General features: G+C 35.5%; 1 protein-coding gene and 1 pseudogene across 2 annotated transcripts in view; both read right to left on the bottom strand.

Annotated features, from left to right (window-relative positions):
• ZFPM2 (zinc finger protein, FOG family member 2) overlaps positions 1–20,919 on the bottom strand; it is a 464,759-nt gene that overhangs the window by 421,675 nt on the left and 22,165 nt on the right. The gene's annotated exons all lie outside the window — the stretch shown is intronic.
• Positions 3,199–6,378, bottom strand: LOC117803786 (annotated as a pseudogene).

Raw genomic sequence — 20,919 nt, 5'->3', positions numbered from 1 at the left:
GCTGGCTGTCTCTATCTCTGTCAAATAAATAAATAAATAAAATCTTTAAAAAAAAAAAAAAAAGAAAAGTTCAGTGGGGAAATGAGGTGGAAGGAGAATAAGCCAAAGAAAAAAAAAAATGGGAAGGACTAAATGGGAGTCCAATAAGTACAGTAATGATCAGTGCCCTCAAGGCCAAAGACCAAGGCTGTGAGACATCAGACCTTCAGAGTTAAAGCCAGCTTCTAAGGATATACTATATAATAAGTGGATTGAAGATGGAGACAGTTGTTGCCTAAGTAAACATAAAAATTTATTTTTTATAATTTGTAGATCCGAGGATTTTATAAGAGCTCCCACACTTGCTTTGGCCAATGGAACACATCGCTGTCAACCCTGTAAAATCAAATATCCATGTCTTTTGTACTCTTCCATCATGGATATATATGTAAATTTATCAAGACATATATAATCTCTGCATTTGATTACATATAAGTTTGGAGGTTAAAATTTCAGGCAGTTTAGTCACAGTGAAATAGGGTTTTCCCATCTCTTTAATGGACTCTGACACATTAGTTGAATCTAAGATCTTTACTAATTTGTACTCAAGATGAGTACATGTAAAATTTCCCTGAACCTCTTTCTTTTCCCTGAACTTTTCTTCCTGATTATAATTTAAATAAAAAGTCCCATAATTAATTTTCAGAATGTAAATGTCTCACTCCTACTTGCCATGAATCATTTTTTAATTGCCCTATTTCTTGACCTAGTAATTATTGCTTGTCTGAATTACATCAGTTCTCCCCTCCCCCAGTCAACCAATCTGGACAATATGTCATAACATTATAAAAATTTACAAGTGTATCTTACAAACCAAAATGGAAAGCTATTTTTTATAAATACACTCAATTATTATTTTATGGATGCCTTTACCTAGCAACCATCTATTCAACCCTGGAGTAAGAAATCTTCAAATGAGTCTTACATATGGGGAATAATGTTCCCATACCACGAATACTATGAAGATTGTCTAAGTAAAATGTAGTTCACACATATCAGTAAATAAATGTATTTTAAGTGTCCCCAACTTTTGAATAAACAGTATACAAATAAAAATCTTCACTTAGTATCAGAATTCTGGATTCAAGCTAAAACCAGTATACAATTGGTACTGATTTTGCCTGTCTCTTGCCTGCAACATATCCTCCTCTCTTTTAGAAAAAAAAAAAAAAAAAACAACATTTTAACTCAATTTTCCAGAATATGCAAGTGGACAAGACAGGCTGTAAAGCACACACTGAGAAATACCTATCTATCAATTATTTAAATTGATTTTGAAAAATTAGAGAAGGCAAAAATTGATTTTGGACAATGGATCTTCTTCCTTCATATACTCTCAGAGCAGAGGGCTCACACAGCTCCTTAGAATTCCCTACGTCCTGTTTTCACTAAAGCTAGCTGGCTTTTCCACTCCTTTGGAAATATCTTTTATTATTGCACCTTCCGCCAAATATTAGCACATGGCCTCATGGCAAGAGGCAGCACATCAGGGTAGAAATGCGGCGGCCTTGGGAGTTAGAGCTGGGTTTGAATCTCAGACATGCTCTTTATTGCTCTGAGCCTGACTTGAAATGTCATCGTGAGGGCAATACGAGATAACCTAAATTAAACCACGTATCCCAATACTTGCTACACGATCGGCACCCAAAAAATGTAGTTTTCTTCATTCCTTCCTACACTGAAAAAAAAAAAGTTCAAAAAAGCCATGTTATACAAATATTTTTAAACCAAATAATTTAGCCACGCTTCCATCTTACAGCCCCCGTATCAAATGATCTTTTCAAAGGTACACTTGGTGGAATGGCCACACACAATGGACAAATTAACATGTTTTCTATATATTTGTCAAGCCAAAGGGGGAAAAAATGTCTTATATATAAGACACCGCCAGTATCATAGACGAAATGAATAATAACTTAAATAATAACTTAAAATTCCATCAAAGACCTAAATACATACTAAGAGATATTTTAGTAAACACATAATATCCAGGAAGCCTGATTTTCAAAGTTTTTGAACACACAAACATAATTGAAGATACACATTCAACCTTGAGCACTTTCACAAATCCCTTGACAAAGTAAACAAGTGAAGAAAAATATTAACCAAGAGTTCCTTTGCCCATGGTAGGTGTCTTAGCACCTTCCAAAGCTCTAAACAGAGCTGCTCAATTTGGAAATCCTATCAGAAAAAAAATCAACAGTTATACCAGAAGAAAACAAAGCAAAAAAAACTTATTTGTGACCCCAGACCTAGGGTCACTCTCCCAAGCACAGGAAATTCTATACCAAAATTCTGGGATTCAATCAATAAAATGTATCAAATTTAAGCTTAATGGCACAAGATGCCAATATTATAAAAGGGTTAACGAAAACAGCTACTTCCACATTGGGACATACTCAGTCTTCCCCCACATTGATTCACTCACAGAGGGAGACCCTTTTGAGGAAAAAAACCTGCGTTTTACTTACATAGTTTGCCTTTTCCACTCTCCAAGAGTCTAGCATTATGATATAAACAGGCATTTAAATAACATCAGTAAAATTAAAATAAATGAATATAATAAACAGAATGTAACAAAAACGTAAGCATGATAAAATCTGAGTCTTTCTAGATGAAAAGAAGAGCCCGCTATCATCACAGCATTTCAGCATCTCCATATCACTAAAGGTAATAACCCTCCAGGGCATTATAACTTCTCAGCAGGTATCAGACATAACACAAATTCAATACAATCAGTCAGATGTAAAATACAGACTTAGTAGCACCATTATAAAGATCAATCAGCCCAGATCCAGTATAACTATTGTTACCCCACAATATTATACAACCTAAGAAGGTAGAGAAAAGTTTTTGGTAGGGCAAATTCTCCCTCTACCTAAATAAATGCTTAACAGTTCATATCCAATATGATTTTACTTCTAGATGCCTTGAATGTTATAACTGAGTCTCAACTCTAAACTACACTAAAGTGGCAAAGCCAAAAATTATCCTCATATATTCGATAACATACTGTAGGATTTCCACGAAGATTATACACACACATTCATATATACAGAATCAATTATAGTCAAGATTGCAATTTCTATGAAGCATTATTATGAAAGTTCATTTTCAGAAAAAAATTTATATAACTATAAGAGTCGATGTAATCTCCATATTTTTTATTATTAATACAGTTTTTGTATGTCTTCCCTGAGGCAACCCAGGCTGCCTGGGGAGGCATAGGAAAAGGCACATAGAAGGAGGTGGACACAGCCCCTTTTCATGGCGAAGAGGATGAGAAAGGCCACCATCAGGCAAAAGAGCACCATGGCGTCCGAGAGGGCAAAGCCCAGAATGGCGTAGAAAAGCTGTTGCTTCAGAGAGAGGTTCCTGCCATAACCAATGATGAGGCTCCCAAACACAGCCCCGATTCCAGCCCCAGAGCCAGCAACCCCTACCATGGCACCCCAGCCCCAATGCACTTGGCTGCTATGTCCATGTCCCTTGAAATGGCGCTGGTTCAGAAGCTGTGGTTAGGAATAGGTGAGGTCAGGGGATGAGGGGCTGCCAAGCTGCTGAGGCTCTCATCTGTCAGCATCTCTAGTGGGTTTAGCACCACTGCAGACAGTGATCTGCTCAACAGCTGAGAGGTGCTCCTGACCAAGAAGGGGGTAGAGACGAACTTTGCACAGGTGGACATTTTCAGGGCATGAGGGGCTGTGGCAGCAGAACTGCTCCCGGTGCAGAGTAGACAGACAGCTGATGTAATCTATATTTTTAAATGATACTAATTAATGATCTTACTTATGTGATGTGGCTGGAGAGACCAATGTATGGCCAGCATATTTACATAGCAAACTATGAAAACTTGAATGATCTACAGAAATTTTATAAGTCCTATACTATAACTAATATAGTACTCCATCCCACTTATTATTTAGCACCTCAATATGCAAAAATAATTAATTATTGGTATGGAGATTAGCAACCTCTGTTCATTAGGAAAACATGAGCCTGATCAAGCAGTTCAAGGAATCTGAGATTTGACTGATTCTGCAGATAGTTTCCTGTATGATGAAAGAATATAGCCATGTGCCAAAACGAAACAAGCCTAAATTCCAAGACAGGGCCAGAAGAAGGCTGCTCTGCAGTTGCTTTTGTTCTCTGCTAGGTTGGAAGGACACAGAGCTGAATAAAGCACACAAGGGCTCTTAGGAAAGACCGTGGAATTTCCATTGCTTATCAGAGTGATCCAGTGCTTTTGTTTGCATTTTAATCAGTTCAGATGAATGAGTTCGGAATACACTTCAAATACAGATGAAAATTGTGAAATAGCCAATATTTTTTAAAAACTTGATTCAATGTGTTGCATTTTACGACAATGGATGAGAGATCAGAAATCATTAGATATAGCTTGTTCAATTGAAATACAGGGGATGGATTTGCCTGATAATGATACAATCTGATCTCTAGGGTTCCGTAGACGGTAGCTCTCAGACTTCCTATATAAGGTCTACCTGGAGAGCGTGTTACTCCGTGGATTCCTGAGCTCCATCCAGAGCTTCTGGGTTAGTAGGTGTGGGGTGGAGCCCAGGAATTCGTTTTGCTAACTGGCTTCCAGGTGTTGCTGATGGCTTTGGTCCTTGAACCAACCACACTTCAAGTAGCACCGCCTTATACTGTCTCTGGCTCTGGAATTGGCCGCCCCTGAATTCCAGGACCCCATCATAATCCAGCTCTGGTCACAGCTGAGTCACAAGAACAACCCCAGCAAAAGTTTACCAATATGCATTAAAAATCAATCTCAAAATACTTCTGCAATACAGTTATTAAAACCAGCCCCACAAATGCTGATTTGCTAGCTCTAGTTTTGTGAAACACTAGGTTATCTCCATTTATCTCCAGGGGTGATATAAGAGTTTCACAAAATTAATTTTACTCCATTTTAATTGAATGAGGCTCACATCTGGAAAATGAATGCAAAATTTGTTGGTTAAAGTGAAAGTAACGAACAGCTGAATCCATTAACTCTGCTCTTATAACCTAAAGCTCTTTGCTTAATTTTGTTAAATTCATTGAGGATTTTGCTTTTAACTTGGACCTTGGGCCTCATTCTAACGGAGTGGCAAAATGCTGTGGTCAAGTTGCAAACTATTTATGGAAGGGTAATTACAAACATGCAAGGGCTCTGATGAACCCAGTAACAGGCAGAGGCTGGTGGCACCGCCACTCTATGGGTAAAGAGACAGATGACTTACACGTCCTTCCTTTCACTAACGTATTAGCTCCAAAATGAGTTATTGAGAACTAAAATGACAGTCCTTAAAAACTGATGATTTATCTCTATCTTCAAGCTAATGGTAATTATTTTTTAAGAGAATATTTTTTTTCCCAAGTGGCAGAAAATCATTCTAGAAACAAACATGAACCGTAATCCCCAAGCTTTGGGGGGAAAAAGAAGCGTATTCTAAATGTATGGGAAAATATTATTCAATACTTTCCCCCAATACACATATGCAGCTACTTATGAATTTCTAACATACAGTCTGTTTTGAAAAGTTGAACAAGACATGAAATGATGCCTATCACCTGCTTAACATAATGCTATGAGATTTAGGGTTTACAAAAAAGCAAAAAGGGCATAAGTACTCTTTTTTTTGTTGTTCTTAAAACACGTTCTTCATAGGGAGACAAAGCTAACCTACATGTAGAAAAAAAAATGTAGAAAACAAATGTCAAAATGCCTGACACTGTTTTCGCAAAAGAAATATAAAACAGAGTAATTACTGTGGATTAGAAGAATACTGGGAAGCTTCCTGGAACACGTGAGACTTCCACTGGACCTTTTCAACATGGAAGATTTAGACGATGAAGGGGGAAAGGCAGGGCATGGTATGAGCAAAGGTAAGGAGCAGGGACTGGAAGTGAATGGATGTTGTGGGATGGGATATAGGAAAAGCAATATTGCCTCGCTGGAGCAGAGGTTCCTTATGACCTAGAGAGTGTAAGAAATAACTTGGAAAAGGAAAAGTAATGGAAAGTCCTAGAACCAATGAAGAAGAGTCTGGACTTAATGAAGTAGTTAATAGGGAGCCATAGAAGATTTTAAGCAATGATGACATGTTGTCAGTTGTTTTTGGAAGGTCAAGCAGACAGACTTGAGGAAGGAAGGTTTACAAGCAGGGTGAAGCAATAAAGAGGAAAAACAGAGGCCAAGTCAAGACTAATTTCTAGAAAATACAGGCAAGAAATACAAATATATTTAGATACAGAAATAAAAGCTAGAAACATTACAGTAATCAAACATGAGGGGTGGGGAGGTGAGCCACAACAACTACAAAAGCAAAAAAACCAAAAAATTAAATACAGACAAGAAAAATCCGTCTTTTTAAAAAATCTCTTGAAGTAGGACATTATTTCTGTATTTATAAAAATAAGCTAATTGTTTTATATGTATAGCTAGTGAGAGGTCAGTATTCACAAACCCTAGCTTTACAAGAAGTACAGTCGTGAAGGAGATGAAAAGTAACACAGTTGCTTATAGCCTCTTAGATCCCAGATCCTTTTGATCTTATAAGAAGGGGGGGGAAGGGGAGGGGAAGGAAGAGGAAAGGGAATTTACAAAATGTGTGTACTGCATCAAATGGAGCTGTTTAAATTTTATTGCCTACCAGCCATTTAATAAATATTTAATGAGAACCAATCATGTACTAGCAATGCATTAGGTATAATGGACAAGGTACAAGTACCTAAGGTCAGCTGATAACTCCTCCAAACACCTCAAATACATAAGAATCAGTCCCATCCTTCTAAAAGCAGCCATAAACTTGAAAACCAAGCACCAAAGGGAAATCACCATACTCTCCTGAACAGTAACAAAACTGCTTACCCTTTATTAAAGGAAGTCTGAATTACAGACAGGCTGACGAAAAAAAGGTGGAATTCTCCTGAAAGTGGAAAGTTTAACTACTGTTTGCCACAATTCCCTTTCATAAAAACTTCTATGTAAAGAGTTCATAGTATAGCTTTCAGAGTTCAAAAAGATGTAATCAAACCAGGTGTTGATTACCAAAGAGAAAAGAGGGAAGGAGGAAGACAGGGCATGCTTAATCTTTTCCCAGTGTTACTCTTTCAATAAGAGAAGCATACATTTTCACCAGTTCATTACAAAACCTGATGACATTTACATGTTCAAACACATACTCCATTTAAATGAAAGCATTGTGATTATTATAATTAAGCTCCTACCTGAAATTTATAATATATGCTGAAATAAATTGCATTTCTTTATTTTGCAGTCTCCTAAACTATACTGGTCAAAGTGACTTTGGGCATATTCCCTACATATACAAATCTAAATGGCAAAAGCAAATAAATTAATGGGCTTGTGAGCAACCTGTCTTGTCATTTGTAGTTATTCTTCAAACAAGGAAAAAATAAAATAAAGTAAAAGTAAGCAAAAATAAGTAATTCCAATAGGATCTTTAAATTTTAGGTACTCACTGATCAGAAGATTGAAAATCAAACTCATTTGACAAAAGGCATAGTGAATAGAATTATTACTATAAAAATTTTATGTATACTGCTCTATTGTGACTCAACTTTTTTTTCAAATTGTGGAAATCTTTTAAATTCTAAAAAATAAGGCTATTCTCAATATGAACAGATTGATTATATAGCCAAAAAAAAGTTTAAAAAACCCCAGAACAATAAATACCATAATACTAGATTAAAGAATCCTTGCCTGAAGAATTTTTGATGCAATTCCTTAGTGTAGTCTGAGGTGAGAATAAGCATGACAAATCACGATCTATTCAGCTCTCATCACCTTAAAAAAAAAAAAATAGTACCGTCCAAAAGTAACTTATAAAATCAAAGCTCCAAATGTCTTTGGCAATATATTTTATTTTGCCAAATAAAAGCAGCAGTGATGCTAAAAACCACATTAAAAACCAGAGAGTAAAGTTTTAAATGGCTTTAGAATTAAATCTCCATTCTTTTCAATGAGTAAATTCTCATATTAAAATACTGTGTCAAATTTTATATTATTAAAATTACAATAAAAAACGTGTTATGTCTGAATCGAGAGATACTTTAAGACATTTGAAGTAAAGGGGTTTTTTTAGGTATCAACCTCCTAGGTATAACGTTCAAAATTGACAGTTGCATTGCTTCTCATTTTAATGTATGTGGTTTTGTAGTACAATTAAATGCATCAGACAGAACATAATTAAAGGAACGGAACAGTAGTATCTGTTATATTCTCTTTGAACATACAGATGTTAAATGATCATACCTCACCAGTACATGCCTACTGCAACTCATGTTTCACTTTCCAAATGCTCAGGGTTTAAAACAGAGCAGACTGCACTTTTGATAACATCTGCTACAACAAATAACAAAAAAAGAGTGTGAAGTCTGATGAATGTTTAAACAGAACATTTTTTATGGATCAGCTAAATCTTTTCTGCTTTTTAATTAAAAGTAAAGAAAATGGAACTTAATTATCCTGTAAAGATTAGCTTGTGGGCATCTTCCTGTAAATTACTTCTAATTGAAAGCAAATTGTCAAGTGACATTCAAAGTACTGTCCTTTAAAACACAGCTGTTCTACTGCTGATTTCAGTGCATTGCAGTGTTTTCTTGTTACAGTATGGCATATTTGAATATTTTAACAATTTCACTGGTTTTGTATAGATTTCCGTTTAATATATCTTAATCACATTTCTTCGCGTAAAAAAGTTAGCATCGTAAGTGGTTTGCCGCATCTTGAACCAGCCCTATCATGAGAGCTCTCCACTGAGGTTTACTTTTTTAGATTTGTTTGCTTAAAGTACAGCTACATCTGGACAACAATGAGCCAGGAAGTGGGTGATTATACTCATTAGACTACTGTCACAACCCAAATCCATAGGATACCTGTATAATTAAGTCACGGTTTACTGATGCTTTAAAATACATTAAAAATTTAAATGAAATGCATACTAGAAACTGAAAATAAACAATTTTTAGAATTTAGTACTTGACAGAAACTCCAATTCTTTTTAAAAATTTTAAATAAACACCTAAAGGGCAACATGAACACAGCTAACATAGGAATTCTTAATGTAAGACTTTAATATGAAGACTGATAAGATGCAAATGAGGAACACAAATGCATTAGCCCACTAAAATGTGTTTCTACTTCTACCCACTTACATATGTATCCATCCACCCATTACTTTGATTTGTTACTACTGCTTAGCACTGTGCTCAGCACTGGAAACAAAACAAAATCAACAGAATTCCAGCTCTAACGGGATTTATATTCCGGAAGAGGAAGAAAGAAAATTAATCCTAGAAAATTTCTGGTGTCAAGGATCTGTTCAGGGTTCTCGGCATAGATTGCTTAAAACAACTCAACACACAAAAGTCCTTACCTGCATGGCGTACTTATTTCAGGTGATGATAAATGCTTTGGAGAAAAATAAAGCAGGGCAGGGTGACCACCATTGACAAAGGAAGGGGCATATCCTCTATGGGGTGGTCAGGGAAGACCTCTCTACTAGAGTAACACTTGAACAGAACCCAGATGGATTTTGGGGAGGGCGGCCTTACAACAGTACGAAGAGGAGTCCCTTCAGAAGAATTAGGAAAGAAGAATTTTGATAGTCCAAAAACACAGCTTGAGAGAGGCCAGAGTTAGGAAGGTAAAAGATTATTAATCATGTTTGAAGACTTACGTGTTTGCTTAGCTAGTAACATGATCCAAACCATGAACCCAATGCATGCCTACTTTACATCCTCCGGTAAGTAAATTATGTTCCCAAGCTGTATAGTTAGCTCACACTGTATGCAATGCATGTAGTTTATTTTTACATTATGATACACAAATGATTTTCTCCGAAGCAAAATAATCTGTATGAGTTGCCCAAACTATAACTGACAGGTACAGTTAAATAGACAGGCAAGTAGGTAGGTAGTAGATGGGTCTGTAGGCAGGTAGATAAATAAGTTCTAAATAGTAACATTCAAAGTTTTTTTTTCAATAGGCAAAAAAGCATTCTTTAACAGTGCAGGACTAAATCTTAAGCATACTTTAGGCTCTGTTTTTATACCAATATTTGTGGAGACTGTCTAAGAAAACAACTAGAAAGGAAATCCTGACTCTCATTCTCATCGGTTCACGCACACTAACATATCCAGAAAATGAAAGGGAACAGAAAGAGAAAAGAAAGATGGTGAAATGGGAACTTTGGATGTTTTTAAAGTCACTTCAAAAGAACTGGAAAACAAAATGAAAAAAAAAAAAAAAGGAGTCCTGCTTGGACTTGTTTACAAATTAATGTCATGTTCTTCCTTAGTGTTGAAAGGATGTGGGCTCATGTATTGCCAATATCATAAATCCCACTAATTATCTTTCTTTAACAGAATTCACTGAAGGGGTTTAAAAAAAAAAACAACACTATGTCTTAGTAATTATATAAATTATAATTGAGATGTAGAAAATACACATTTTAAAACACATGAATTCAAACTATGAAATTAAATTAAAAGACATGATTCAAAGCAATAAAAGAAGCAAGCATATTTTAGTTAGGAGTGTGAAACTACACTTCTACTATGGGCACAAAATTAAAATGTCATTTTATGAAACAACATTTAAAACATCCAGCAATGTATAAAATCAGCACAACACTATCCATCGTGCACCCAAGACTTGGTCCCAAACTTGAGATGCATAAAGTTTAAAAGATTAGGCACCAGTTGGCCATAATTAAGTTTAGCTTAAAAAAAAAAAACAACCAAAAACCTAACTTAATGGACTTTTTCACTTGAGTATGCATAAGAACCACCTGAAGGGCTTGTTAAAACCCAGATTCCTGGGCCCTTCCCTCAAGGTTATGGACCAGTAAACCTGGAGAAAATTCAGGAATTTGCAAGCTTTCAAGGTGATGCTGAGGCTGCTGGAGTCTACGGAAATGGCGATCATTTTGGCTAAATAATTTCTCCATTGATTAAATACTATAAGTTTCACTTTTATGTAAAATTGAACCATTATATCCAAAGAGGAAAATGGTCACCTATCTTTACACACCGAGAATTCTGAATATAAATTTTAAAGGAGACAAATATTTGGTTTGGGGAAGAAAGAAATATTTCCCTCCCAGTTAAACGTTTCAGATTTCACTTATTTACACTTTTAATCAGCGATACTATTGTGAATCCCATTTAATCATTAAATATATAAAGATAGTGAACACAATTTCAGGGCAACACAGATTCCAATGAAAGGAATCTGAGTCAGGATCTTTAAATACAAAACTAAAATGTACCTAAATATTCCAGTGAAATTCGATGTAAATTTTATGAGTTTGGAATAAAATAGAATATAGTGATTTCTTATACCAGAGAAAATATAACTCAATTTTATATCCTCCAAAAGTCACCAACAGATAAATGCTATGATAATATGCTAAAATATCTATTAAGGTAAAAACCCATTCTTTTGTTCAGTACCTAAAAGAAATCAGAATTTAAGTTTTCTTTGTTACCCTGCTACCTTGAGAATGCCATCCTTGTCTTCTTGCTACCAAAACCTTCCATTTTCTTTAACTTTCACCTGAAGGTTCAGTCAATACAAAGCCTTCCTATCTAAAATCTACACTCCTCTATTTATCCGATTATTCTTCTCTGAATATTTTCTTACTCAAGTATTTCATAAACTTCAGAGTGGAACCTTCTTTTTTTTATTAAAGATTTTATTTATTTATTTGACAGAGATAGAGACAGCCAGCGAGAGAGGGAACACAAGCAGGGGGAGTGGGAGAGGAAGAAGCAGGCTCCCAGCGGAAGGGCCTGATGTGGGGCTGGATCCCAGAATGCTGGGATCACGCCCTAAGCCGAAGGCAGACGCTTAAGGACTGCGCCACCCAGGCGCCCCAGAGTGGAACCTTCTGTCTCCTTTTCGTGCTACAGCATTCAGAATAAATGGTCAATGAGGAGCAGATTGCCATGTTTCTTTTCATTTTCAACACACAGCCCCGACCGAGGAAATCACTATTACACACCTGAATTGCTTTAACAGACTCCCAGATGGACTGCCTGCCTTCAGCCTTTGTAATTATTGCTTGATGATACCAAACTGTTGGATTGTTTGATCCCTGTCCAAAAACTTAACATTGATATTCCAAAATCAATGAATTCTAGAATTTCCAAGAATGTAGAAACTCTAAAAGTCTAATGCCAAAGCTATAATTGTTTTCTTTATCCATTACTTCTGCACCCTAACCTCCTAAAATGTATACATCCTTTAATCCACTAATCTTACTGCTTGAAATCTATTCTTTGAGAAAAACCTAGAAGCAAATGCTATATGCATTAATTTAGTCATTGCAGTAACACTTATAAAAATTGGATGCTAGCCAAACACCTTAAAATAGAAATATTTAGATAAATTGCAGTACATCAGCTGAGAGACTATGGAGCAGAAATGCAAAATGAAAATCAATAAGACCATGTAAAAAATATGGAAAATATTTCTTCTTATAAGCACAATAAAATTATATCTGTATTACGACTGTATATATAAACATAAAAATATAGAAAACAGAAAAACCAATGCGTTATGCTAAGCATTTTTTGTTTATATTGTTTTTGTAAAACATTGGGGTCAGCACACACCAAATACTGACCTCTACATCTTCTATGTCTCCATCTCTGGAGTTATGCAATATATGTAATGAGCTTCATCATTTAGAATGATGATGCAGAGTTTCTAGAAGGTCTCAAATTACCCTAAGTTTCATTATGTTCACCTTAAATGGGGCATAAACTTTTCACTGAGAATTTCAGTAAAGGTTTTAATAAAACAGAATTTCTGGATAACCATCAGTTAAGTTCAATTAATCAAAATACCCAACGGTTCATTCCAGGTTTTACCTCGTATTGTGTACTAGGATAACTAAGAGCAGATGGGTTTTGTTGTCACATTCTTTGTTATAAGGTTTGTATACAATTACAGACTGTATTACTCAGGCCTTCAGAACTGAATGGGAATTGAGCGGCTGAAGTCCAGGCCATTCCTTTGAAAAGGCATGTCTTCCAGCTATTCTTCTTTCTGGTTATATTGAACTTTCATATGGATCTAACGGATAAATAAAAGCCAGAATAGCTCCATGACTGACTTAGCCTCATTTGAAAATTCTGGCATTAAAAAAAATCCAGTACCTAATCAGTTAATATTAATGTGCTCAAAGATTTTGCATGTCCACTAAATAATAGTACAACCTTATAGTGGGACAGTTTCAACCCAGACTTCTTGGGCTCATTTATCATCTTTTTCTGTAACCCTGTAATAGTTCTTTTGGAACAGAGGAAGAAGATAAATGGATCCCTGAGAAACAAATATTTACAAACCTTTTGAAAATGCTTTTTAAGTAGGAAAGGAAATATTCCATTATCTATGCTGATCATATGAGAATTCACTACACAGGGTCAAGTAGAGTGTGTGCTGTTCAACCTCACAGTCATTTGCAAATAAAACCAACCAATTCCAGGTTTCAAACTTATAAATGAAATTCCAAATCCCAGTCATCTTTTTACATAATTACAAAGGGGATTCTGATTGCCTATTCTTAAATGGATTATATACTATATGGGACATCTACCAGTACCTTTATTGGTTTACTGTTGTGCAGGCCCCATCACCTGACCCTCAAAAAGAAGCGAACAGGAGTTAAAATGTAAAAACCATCAATGGTAAATTCCAGTCCCCGAGTTTCACATGATCACAGCACACATTAACCGTTAATACCCTTTTTTGTTTTAACGGAAATAAGAAACATTTCTTCTACAAAAACAAAAAATTACTTGGAAAATTGAATAATACAAACAATAGTCCCAATTTTTCATTTCACTTTGCTTATATAGAAAAAGCCATAAGGAAACACATCTGCATTGTGGCAGCAGCTATAGCCATGATGAAAATCTGAGGTTTGTCATTTAATCAGACACTACAGAAATAACCGAGAACCCTTAATTCCTGGAAAAGCAATTCAAATCATAAGATGGTAAATTATAATTCTTGGCTTCAGCCTTTGTAATTATTGAATATATAAACATGTAAAGCATGGATTATTGAGCATTATATACATGCATATATTGTGTATATATGTGTATATACATGTGCGTATATATATATATACACATATAAATTACTATACTTTGTTGTTACTCTTTTCTTGGTCCTCCACATGGACTATGATGAGACTCACTTGTGAGAGTCTCGAAAACCTAACAAAATGTATAAGAAAAGAAAGAACTACTAATAGGATTTACTTCCATTGATTGATCCTGTCCCAACACGTCAACCATTACACACACACACACACACACACACAGACTTCTCAATGTTCTCAAGATTAGGTAAGGGCATTTTAGAAAAGTAGTTTAAGAATACTGAATTGAGATAATCTATCAGGATCACCCGTGACTTAAACATATCCTTTAGTGTGTTATTTTTTCTCTATCATTTTTGTTTTCTTTGTTATTATTTTTAATATGGTAAACATGTCCAATGGCTGTAATATGTTTCCCCAATCCAAACGTGAATGATAAAGACAAGCTACTAATTTGAAATTTAAACACTTGAATAAGCCGGGAGGGGGATAAAGCAGAAACTGTAAGAGAACACAATGGAATGGAAATTGCTCAGCCTAACTGTGCAACAGGGCAAAGCACTCTGACAGATGCCATGCCACTGAAGAAGTAAAAGTAGGTCACAGGCCACCTTTGGGGTCCTGTCACTGCTAGTTGGGTACAGCATTCCTCTTCCCCATATCTACTAGCTACTACTAAATGTTACAACGTTATTCAACCTATTCGAAATATAACCTCTTGGAGACAGAAGAGACACTGTTCTGAACTGAGGCCTTCACACATCTCGTACTAAATATGCTTCTTTTTCCCAGTAAGGTTTATGGATGTATCTCATTAACTTTCTGCTAAAAAAAAAAAGTAATGTGTTAAGTTTGTGAGACTATGCCAACCCTAAGCTAAATCTCACAAGCTTTGAGAAAAGAGGTTTTTATGGACATCGATGACTACAAGTTTTGTGTTCAATACAGGTTTTTGATTCATAATCAGTAAACTGAAATTTTAATGTTAAAAGAAAAATCAGGGGCATCTGCGTGGCACAGTCAGTTCAGCGTCACACTCTGGGTTTCAGTTCAGGTCGTGATCTCGGGGTCATGAGATCAAGCCCTACGTCGGGCTCCGTGCTCAGCGCTGAGTCTGCTTAAGACTCTCCCTCTCTCTCCCTCTGCCCCTCCCCACCACTCTCTCTCTCAAATAAATTAACTAATTTTTTAAAAAAAAGGAATAATCACACTTAGATTGAATACTTTCTTGAAAAGGTATATAAAAGGCTTTCAATAAGTTTTTCTATCTGATGCCTAAGAGTTCCCAAGGGGATCTTGTATTACCTAAAATTGTCTGAAGTTTTCAAAAACATACTTTCTCAAAAAAGAGAACAAAAGGCCCTAGATTAATCCCCACAGCTCTTTGTTTAAAGCTGTATGGCACGCCTCTCCTGACAGTTCATTCTGTATTATATACAGAGTTGCACCTAGTTTCCTTAGGCAGCACGCCATGAGAGGATAGGAACCATGATTCAAAACTGACTAACCTTTACCAGGTGTGTATGTGCCAAATCTATTAATAGGCATTTTCACCTACATGATCACATTTAGCCAGTTTAGCTTATTAGCTTATTTTTTTTCCCCTGATTTTATAATAAAATGTCTCCTGGATATGTCTGTGCACATATTTTTCAAACGGCTTTGCTGATGTAAAGTCAATATACAAAAAGTGACACATATTTAACTATGTAATTTGATGAGTTTGCACGTATGCATACACCTGTGGAAACCATCACCACAGTCAAGATGACAGACACATCAATCACCTCCAGAAGTTTTCTTATGTTGCATTCATTATTGGATCCCTCCATTTTGCAGCAAAATCCTTTCCACTGATAAAATGGGGTTATGGAAAGAGTCCCCAAACCTGGTCCAAACAACTGGATTTGTTAATTGCAGTCACCCTAAACAATGTCTCTAAAATGTGGTTAATTGTGCTTGTCTTATATAAAATAGGATAAGGCAAATAAATAATGTCAACAGTTAAATATATACAAAATGCCTAACAAGCATTATGTGTTATGCCTATCATACAGGAGGACTCTCAAAAGTTTTCTTCCCTTCTCCAGAAGTAATATGTAAGACAGACATATATTTATCATAACTTCATATCACTGACTCTGAAGGATATACTGAAGGAAATAAGTGCTTTTGCATTCCCCCTCCTGTTAACTCCATATGCAACACCTAAAGCAAGCATGCCAAGAACTAGATCTATCCACTTATCTACTAGAATATCTGTACCATGACAATAGTTAATGTCTGTTTTTCCTTTCTTGCTTTTTTTATGCTCAAGAGAAATCATTCAAATATTTGCCAATTTCGGGTATATTGCAATTAAACACTAAAAGCAGAAGAAATAGACTAGAAATAGTCATAGGCATAATAAGATAGATTTTTAAATAGAAATGAAAAAAGAGAATAGTACATTCTAGAAAATGATGCATCAAATCCCACTTGAGAGTTTGAAATAAGTCTATGTGCTTACATACACAGTTCATTCTGGAGTTATTAACAATGTTAAAACAGAACATTTGCATTTTAAATCTATTAAACCAATCTCCACAACAGGAACACACAAAAAGAATGAAATTTGGTCTGCTTTTTTTTTTTTTTTTTTTTTTTTTGCACACCATTGAGTTTGGACAAGTTGGATACCATTATTTCCCACTGAGCCAGTCTGCTCGGTAAAAGATAGGAAAAGATCACCTGCTAGCTAGCCAAGCACCTGGAGGAGCTTCCGTACCCTTCAGGAAGCATGAGCTTTCCTTGATAAAAGAAATGATGCTACTTTATATGGGAATTCAGTCATGGCACATCTGACTATGTCCTGTTTGAAATCACAGAACATTTTTGAAAAGAAGGACCCCCAAAAGCTGCAGATCTCAGCACAGAAGATAGAAACAAGAATAAAATTGAACTTTGGCCAAAAAAAAAAAAAAAGATGCAGAGCGTTGAGATATTTGTAAAAGATACAGAAAAAGCTCCAGGTTGCTTGAAAGCATAATGTTTGGTAACCTATTATTATCAATTAAGATAGAGGAAAACTTCCTTCTTAGAGATCCTCAGAAATTGTCAGCTGGCAATTTGATGTCAAAGTGATTTTATCTCTAAAGCATAAAAAATGTCTTAATATCTTCATACATACCTTAGTTTCCTAAGCAATGAGATGCACACAATAACATAACTCTTTGCCTTTGCCATAAGAATAATACACACATATATTAGATTGCAATACGATAATATGATTTTCTTAGATTTGAGGGATCATAGTCACTGTTGGTGTTTGTTTAATTATTTCTTATTCAATAATAAAAATGTCCGTGCATGTATAGTTGTAAAACAGCATATTTTATATCAGCATTAACTCTTTCTTCAAATAGATACTTGAACCCATAATAAAATCGTCAAATTCCTCCACTACATAACTTGTCCATAACCTGGCATAAAGGACAATGGTTTATGCACCTTTCTATTTGTGGTACTTAAAATTACACCACATATTAAAGGGGCAAAGGGAAACAGATCCAGAAACTGGAAAATCTGAAGCTTATACAATTGGAGGGGGGTCTCTCCATAAAAGAACACAAAACACAGCAAGACTCCCTGTTAAATATTGAACACTGTAGAATGATTCCAGATTCCCAATGAGACTCACAGTTAACTGAAATACCTCTGAAGTTTTAATTTTGGTAGCATATACAGTTCCCTCTTCTTGTCCTATATTTTACAGTTGATTTTTTTTTTAACCCAAATTCAGGATGCTATTAAATGTCACCAACAGTTTTAGAACATCATTCCAGCCTGCATAGTTTTGAAAGTTGATGCTTCCATTAAGAGACATAGTGAAACCCATTGAAACAAAAATAATTCAAAATTTTCAGGCATGTATTAAGTCTGTCCCTCCCCACCTTCGGCACTTGAGTCTGTCTCCAGAAAAATTGGTGATATATTTTTATTGGTTCATGTACCAGACTCAGCAGTTTAGGCATGAGAGGCATTGGTAGAGATTTTAAGAAACCCAGAGATATATTACTCCACACTTACAGTTTTCATATCTAGAAAAAGAAATAATAGCTTCTACCAATGAGTCTGAATGGGTTGTTTCTCTTTGAAATGGAATCAATTCAATCACAACTGATAAAGAGAAAGCAAGGTCTCTGGGGGCAGGGAGGGGGTTGTTTAAGGGATTTTTGTTTTAAGTTTGAATTAAATAGAAGTACTTCTATTCCTCTGTAAGGAGTTTTTGAGACTTTTCTCTGTGGCTCTCTTATTCATCTTATTTTAAGTAGACAGGCTAGTCCAGATGAAAATATCAATGCTCCATTATTAGTAAGTATCTAAATGTCTCAAACATTTCTCTTGAATTCAGCTTTGTGTCTTTTTCTTTTTTCAAGTTACCCACCTGTACTCAGCTTGTGCTTCCTTCTAGACACAAATTCTTCCAGAATTCTCTTGGATTAACTGTGCTTCCTAGTTCTTAGGTAATTTCTAAGAGAATGTGACAACACCTGCTCCCACCTCTTAACCCCTTTAGGTGAATCTGAATGAATGATTCAACATAGATCATCAACCTGACTTTCTCAAAGGAGATTTTGACATTATAATAAATGTATGTGGCAGAAAGGTTAACTTATCACTTAAATATGAAACAGATTTCTTTATAATCTGCATATTCATGAAAACAGACAATAAAGTATCATTAACTGTGGAGATGTCTTCAAAGAGTACTGTCAACTCATCTATTCTTACCCGAGGAGACATTTATTTGAAATCTTCAGAAGCATAAAGCTCTTTATGAATCCATAGTTTGGGTGTTTTTCCCCATGTTCTCCTTGAGCAGAAGAGTACATTTACTGACACTGGCCAATGGCTGAGCCATTTCATTCAGCCATCTCCAGTTGAACAGCTGGTAAAGAAATTCTTCCCCTAAACGCCTAATGAATCTTTTGCCTGGAGAAAAAAAGTGTAATGCTTCAAAATGTTCCCAATGCCACAGGGTCACAAGGAGCTCCTAAGGAGCTCTACAGGGCTTTGTGGTCACACACGTCCACTTATATTAATGATGCATGATGCATGTTATGCAAAACAGAATTAAACTGGAATTAAAGTGAATTAACATGACTTCAAACTTCACAGCTGGTATTCCAACAGTAGTGATAATGGTCAATAACAAAATTTCTAAGGATTATCACTTAATTTAACCAGTTGCAAATATCCATTCAGAGAAAAAAATAGATATATACATACATATACAAAATGAGGACATATCAATTGTGTGAATGTTACATTTATTCATACAATATATTATAATAGAAACTACTTCCCATAATATTGACAGAATAATGTAACTATTAATGTGACTAATTATTCCCCATTTGTTGAAATTATTCATGTAAATACCATGTAAACAAACATGTCTGAAAAATCCTAAGGCATGTACTGAGCTTCCTGAATCGGGTACCTCTCCTAGAATTAAAGCCTCATGAGGGTGTGTTCTATGCCTGCCTTAGCCACTATATTATCCCTAGAACCTAACTCCATTTCTGACACATTTCTCCTCAAAACTTTGTTCAATAAAATCTAATGGTCCCCAACATGTTTTTCTGGCCTCCACACTTCAAAAAGGCAACATCTTTCAATTAGGCTGTTGGGGTCTGAGGTGGGTCACAGTCTCTGGGAGACATCTGTCACCTCACCCTTGAGAGTTTTCCCAACAATTTACAAGGAAAGATTCATTTTCTTGCTCTTCATCAGCTGCACCAAGTTTAAGAAATTTTTGACTAACATCATTTAAGGATTCCAACAATCACTCTTGGCCACATTACCCTATTTGGTTTTCCTCATACACTTATACCAATCTGAAATGACCTTGTACATTGACAGAATTACTGTTTTTATTGCCTGTTGTCCACCTTTAGAATATAAACTCAAAGACAGCAGAGAACTTACCTTCCTAGGGCACAACTGACCTCCACACATAAAGCAGTGCCAACGAGACTCAGAGAGATCACAATACATATTTGTTAATAGAATAAACAAAACTGTAGCAAAGAAGTGATATAACTTCTTAATTAGCAGTCTCCATCATTTGTAAGACACAACAGTAAGTTTTGCCAAAAGAGAAACTACAACCTTAAATGGGTTTGTGGATTTTAAAGCAAGTTATATTCTGACTTGAGGAATGTCAAAATATGAATTCTCAAATCAAGAAATATATTTTGGTTTTGTCTTCTTAAAATAACTCAAAGATTTATATAGTTGTCAGAGCTTCTCATCAACATGAATTAGAAAAATGTCCTCCTACTATGTGATAAATCCCATGACTCACAGGAAATAAAACATATTAGATGCTCTGGGCAGGTTTCTGAGTGATGACCTTCCAATTTCTCTTAAGCATTTAAAACACTGAAATTACCTACAAGCCTCGAAGGTTTTTAGACTAGGAAAGACCAGGGTAGTCACATTACCCCATTTCACAGATGAGAATGAATTAAGACCCAGTGGTTCAGGGTCTTAGGCTAGAGAAGTCTCTCACTGCCACAGCTTCTTCCTCTTTCTCAATAACTGTTTCTACTTTCCCAAGAAAAAACACTTTGTACAAAGCATGGTACATAAGAGGAGCTCAATGTATGTCAGTTTCCTTTATTCCTAGATTTACATTTGCTGGGAATAAATAAACAAAAAAACTAAATGTTCAAATCTTGTAACAGAT

Source organism: Ailuropoda melanoleuca, chromosome 9 (assembly GCF_002007445.2).
Source record: "Ailuropoda melanoleuca isolate Jingjing chromosome 9, ASM200744v2, whole genome shotgun sequence".
In the NCBI taxonomy this organism is placed as follows: Eukaryota; Metazoa; Chordata; class Mammalia; order Carnivora; family Ursidae; genus Ailuropoda; species Ailuropoda melanoleuca.
The sequence above is the reverse complement of the archived record's forward strand: the minus strand, read 5'-3'. Positions and strand labels throughout refer to the sequence as shown.